We start from the raw sequence: 6,260 nt of genomic DNA, 5'->3' as shown, positions 1-6,260 counted from the left end.
TGGAACATTGAAAAAAAAACCAAACCCAAAAACCCCTCTGACATTTATTTAGAGGCAGAAATCTAAAGATGTCGCACAAGTGTCGTGAGCGCCGGGCCGGGCCCGGCCGCTGAAGCCCGTCAGCCTGGCTGCAGGGTGAGCAGGTCGCGACCGTTACAGGAGGGAAGTTTTAAAACCTGGTTTTCGGCAGAGCTTGTTTGACGCTTCTTTTATTTATTTCGCTGCCCTGGTTTTCAGTCACGTTTAAGTACCGTGAGTAATGTCAGCAGAGTCCATGAGAGCATGGAGGATAGGAAAGGAGTGTACCAGCCCGAGCTGCCTGACAGCATAAGCGCCCGTACATTTGTTCAGTACATAATGTTCCTTTATTTCATTAAGCTACTATGTCTGTTGCCTTGGGCTTAATGGAAATCAAGTATGATATATCTACAACTTGGTTGATAATGTTTTATAAACATTCCTAAATCATGGCAAGGTAAAAAAAAGAAAAAAAAGTAGAACCAGACTAAATACTTCTGTAAAAGAACCATGCAAGGGATATTCTGGAGCAGACTCTTGAGGACTTCCAGGTAAAATATATTTGTAAAGTGTATTAATACAAGAAGCAAGTTTCTGCTTGATAGAGGTTTTGTGAGGAATAAATGGCCGAATTAAGGGAAAAAAGTAAGCAAGCCTATACTGAATTTGACAAGAGATAAATACCAAAAATGCCTCTACAGAGTTATCTTGCTAGAGCTTCCTAGATTTAACCTTTATTTTATAATTATTGAATCTTTCCAGATTTATGTTTATTACACTATATAACCATTTGTTCTAGTTTATAAAAAATTGATTTCTTAGCTTAATCCACATAATCCCTTTGTATTTTCTTAAGAGCTGCTCTTTGCCATTAAAACTTCATACGTAACACACAGTATTATGAAGATGGCTATCGCATTGCACAGTAAAATCTTGCACACATAACACAAATAGAGAAATGGTGCAGACTGTCACTGCCTGCTGTGCTATTCCATCCACATCTGCAGGATCAAAAGTGCAACTTTTGCCTAGATTTCTGCAACATTTTGTATGGAAGTTTTCATAGGGTGGTAGCCAACAAAATCATAGGTCTCATGGATCATAAAGAGAGAGGGTGAAGTTGTAATCCCAGTTACATTTAACTATAGGATTTCTATTACCTTCAGTGAGGACAGTGTTTTACTACAAATTAAGAGGATAGGAGAAGCTGCAGCAGCACCCTAATGGATACAGAACCTCATCTGAACTGGAGGAGCTGCAGCAGTTTAGAAGCACTTCTGTACAGCAGCGCTTTTCTTGATGAGATTATATGGTCAACATAACTAACACAAGTGTTCATAACCCTAGGAAGCCATTTCAAGGTAGTAACACAGATTAATTTGAGGTTATGATGTTACGTTCCCAGGGGCTTTTATACAATGACATTTGTTATTTCAACACAAGAAGTCACGAAAGTAAAACTGGGGATTAAGCTGGTTTTATCAAGAGCTTTCAGCTGATGCAATGGAACAGTATTTCATCATTGATGAACTTAAATATGAGATGTGAATCTACAGATAATTCTGAAACGTAAAGTAAGCCACCTAAACTTAATCTCTGTAAATCAAACAACGAACCTCTACTGAGTGAAATGTATTTTATTCCCCATAGTTGAAGCTGTTATGCTTATTTGTGCAAAATTAGGTTGACTTATTTAAAACCTAGTCACTTTTCATATCCCAAGTAATGTGGGAGAAGTTTCCTGACTGGACAGAAAAGTGAAAAAATTCCACTGAAACAACTAGAACAATTGTTTTCTTGTATTAGCACACCAGCATTTTAGTGTGGAATGCAGCTTAATTTGTCCAAATTGGTGCTGACCACAGAATATATATTATGACATTTGCTTAAGATAGTTGCTGTATTTTTTTAAAATAATGAGTCATTATGGCAAGGCTGTTCATTATGAAATCCTTCTTTTGTTCCCAAGATACATACCAACAGAAAGGTCACACTCGAAAGGGCTGTTATGCATACTTCAACAACAATAACAAGTTCTAAGATCTAAAATTGGGCAGTGGTTAAATAGACATCAGATCTACATAAATCTATACAATATACATAATACAGAAAGCATGCTGGGTGACCCAACTGGCCACTTGGGTGAAAAGAACTCAAGTCTCCCATAAAATTAACTCTGTATTATCACCAAAAAGAAAAACATACCCAAGCCCTCGGAACCAGTTGTGTCAGATCCTCTATCCACAGCTATCACAACTATGCCAGGGTATCTGGTTACCTTATCATCATCTTGATCAAGTGTTGTGTAAGAGAACTCAACAGTGTTACAGTCCTTAAGGAAGGTGTCATTTTTTTTAAAAACCCTGTTCAATTTAAACACACCCAATACATTGCGGTAGCTGGTTTTGTTTCTTCAGTCCAAAGGGTCCAGTTCTCAAATCTGGCAGTTTGTAAACAATTATTACTACTTTTTGATTGTAACACGGAGTATATAAGTGAATAGTTTGGAAGCAAAAATGATGCTTGAACCTAGTGGGTGCTGACTGCAATTTTGCTAGTAAATTGTTTGGTTTATTGCTACATTTGCTGGGTAGTGGAGATATCCTTCCTGAATAGGATGGAGGACACCAACCAAATGAAGTAGAAAATCTAGGTCAACACAAAAATAAAAAATGTAGTCTAAACCAAAGTATCTCAGCAGTATGGAAAGGCACTTGGTAATGACTGTATTCAGAACTCAAATCACAGGATTACAAGCAAATTTAACGGCTTAAGTGTGGCTACTCACACTCTCAATTTACACAGGCTCTATTTACATCTAGTGAGTAAAAAGCCCTACAAAACATGTAAGGGTATGATAAAGCACATCTCTCTCAAATCAAGGCAGCTTCTTATATTGAAAGCTGCTGTAAGCTGAATTGCGCTGTCAGGGAAATATGAAATCAGGGTTGCTCAGTAACAGCCCCCTTCGTCCCCGAGGCTGAGAGGGAGCTCCTCAGCAGCACCACCAGCACTAGCGGGTTTGGAGGCTGCCACAGCAAGCAAGTGGAAGAGCCAGAAGGAATGAAGCTGACTCCAAAATGACAGTTTTACTGGACTTGGACTAAAATCTTCAGCATAATTACAGAAAAAGGCAAGTACAGAAAGCAAAATGCATCTTGGCAAATATTTGTATCTGATGTGGGGAGATACAACATGTAGCATCCTGCACAGGCAGCTAAGGACAGACACAACAGGGAACACACTGCAACCAAAGTGGGAAGGTGAGCTGGGAACTAGTCCACAAATCTGAGCATCACAATTCTGATGGCAACATGGGATTATACCTGGCAGCAGCCCAAGTGAGCCCAGCACTCCCACTGAGAGCAGCTGCAAAGAGGCAGTAAAGCCAACCAAGGCAGATCCTGCCTTGCAACTCTTTGTAATATGGCCAGGAAGAGATTAGCCTTTACTCTTGCTGTAATACTCGGTTACTACATCTAAAATGTAGTGCTAAATATGCAAGTATTATAATGCAAATGCAGTTTGCAATCTACCTTTCCACAGATTCAGAAGCATTTAAGGCAGCAATAATCCTTTCTGTCGATATCTTACTTAACATTAAACTCTGACTAGCTGTAATGTAGTATTTTTTCTAGTCCTCTAATCTGTTTCTAAAACAGATTTTTAGCACTTTGAAAATAATAAAGTAACAGCTAAACTTTTTATTTTTACAGTTCAGTATTAACATCTATGTATGGAAATTTAGTTCAAATAACTGCTGTATTTTTGAGATAGCCAGGGGTACTGTCCAGAATGATGTCATTTTACTCTTAATCCATACATACACAGTTTCTGCTCAAGTAAATTAATTCACCACTCCTCAAAAAAAAAAGTAAATGTGAAAATACAGTTTTCAAATACAGATATAATGTTTTACAGCTGACAACTTCTGAGAAATTACAAAAATCAGTGTTTATTACAGACTACAATTCAAATACCATCATTATATTATTCTGCCAGGTGCATTTCAGCTGCCTTGCCTTTTTTCAGTTTTCTTTTTTTTTTTTTTGTTTAATACATTTCTAAGCCTATTTAAAATAAAGGAAAATGAAATCCTCACTACATCATGCTTTCAGATCCAATCCATTAGAGAAGGACTTTGAGATGAGAAAAAAGTGCATTCCTCCAAAGTATGTTTGATAAATAATAATAATCTTAAAAAATCTAAAATGCTTGCAGACATAGCATCCACATCCTCCCAGATTTCATTTGCATGATGTTCAGGTTTAATGCATAAGCTGCCAGCAGCTTAGAAAAGGAGTTTATATATACACAGCTTCATAACTATTGTCACCTTACATTAAGATTACAACAGCCGTTAAAAATGTTCTTTTGCAGTTATTGGTGCTAGCTAAGGTGCCCGTTTGTCTTGTACCAACAGCAACAAAAGGTGTATAGAAACATCCAAAAAGGTGTGAAAAGCATGGCTGTGACAATTAATGACAATTGCAGAAATTCAATGATTGGAACTGAGATTAGAGAATGCAGTGAGGCTGCTCAGCACTTCTTGAACAACCTGCAGTGCAATAATGTTACTTGAAAAAAAAATAATAATAAAAAAATCACATTCACCCTCTTCCTTCGACTGCTGTTCACTTTTCCTGAGAAGGCAGAAATTACACCAGAGCCAGATCTGCCAGGGACTAAGTGGGCTACAGCAACTATCAGCAATTTCTGCTGCAGTTGTATGACAGCACAGCTCCTCCGTATTTCCCTGCAGACAATTCTGATCTTCCAAGTTAAGAATTATGAGAACTGAGAAAAGGGGTGGAATCCCTTAGGGATTATATAAATTGCCATTATGTGCCTACAGCACAGACGCTAAGGCACTGGATGTGTGAGTAAGAACTAAAGCATGCCAAAACACTCAACAATTTATTAGAGGTAGACTGACACTTTTTTGGGCTAAACACACATTGCTAGCCCTCACTATTCAAACTAATAATCCTTCAGTAGTTGGACTAGTCCTACTACAATTAGTCCTTTACAACAAAAGGATAAAACAAGGAGACCAGATGGATAAGACAAAGTTTACTGCAGTATTCCCCTTTCCTTCTTGAAAAATCCAAACATGCCTCCCCAACAGACACAGCTGGGATGGGAAAGGTGACATCAGGTACAACAGAAGAAGTCAAGGTGACTTTTTTTTTTTTTTAAACTGATACTAAGTTTATGCACAGTTCTTCTTTTCCTCCTTAGAATAGAGTAGTTGTTCTGTCTCTCAACAAGGGTGGCAGGAAATGGCAAAGAAATGGCTGAAATAGCTGTCACTGTCCCCTGTCCCCATGGGAAGGAGAACCTTGAAATAGCTGTCACTGTCCCCTGTCCCCACGGGAAAAAGAATCTTGCAAGACTGGCTATCCAAACTAAAGTCTCTGCACCTGTAGATAAGGGTCACAGTTACTGTGCAGTATTATTAAATTCAATTTCACATCACCAGATCTTAGTAGAATTTTAAAAGTAAAAACTGTATTATACATCACAGCACTGTAAGGAAACAAAGTGTGAACAATGTACTTTAGTAAATGTTATCCACAGATTTTATGAAGGAAAAAAACTTTGCCTGTGCTTAAAAACTAAGTCAAATTTAAATTCATATTTTACTATTATTTTAAGTAAGTAGATAAATTGGAAACACCTATTAGTAGAAATACGCATCAGTGAAGGAGAAATGCTCACCTAAGATTCAGCACCGTGCTACTCATGCAACACATTAAGTTTTACTGTGTAAACACTATAAAAAAAAATCACTTGCTTTGACAACTGCAGAGCAAAATCATTTTCTAAGGGACATAACTATCCTTCAGATGAAAGTTAATTCTATCCTATTTAATTATACACTGTTACCAATTTAAATCCTGCCCTAGAACATTGAGTTTACCACAGTCTTGCACGTATGTGATGGACATGTGTAATTTATTAGGCTTTTTCATTATTTTTGGGGTAGGGTTAATAGCTCTACATGCACATTTTGCCTTCTACTGTAACAATGACTGTGTGTGGCACTGCTTTGTGCACCACTACCCCATACCCTCAGGTTTAAAACGGAGCCCTTGCAGTTATGGAAGAAGTGACCCTACAAAATGTCTTCTACATTTCTGAGACCTGCAAGAGAATTTTTCTGTCAGCTCCAGACAAACTGCTACAGGAAGAAAAGCTGCTGTGGTCAACACTGCAGCTCTGTATTTTAAATGGATCTG

This window comes from Antrostomus carolinensis, unplaced genomic scaffold (assembly GCF_000700745.2).
Source record: "Antrostomus carolinensis isolate BGI_N321 unplaced genomic scaffold, ASM70074v2 scaffold29668, whole genome shotgun sequence".
In the NCBI taxonomy this organism is placed as follows: domain Eukaryota; kingdom Metazoa; phylum Chordata; class Aves; order Caprimulgiformes; family Caprimulgidae; genus Antrostomus; species Antrostomus carolinensis.
This window is presented reverse-complemented; position numbering follows the sequence as displayed.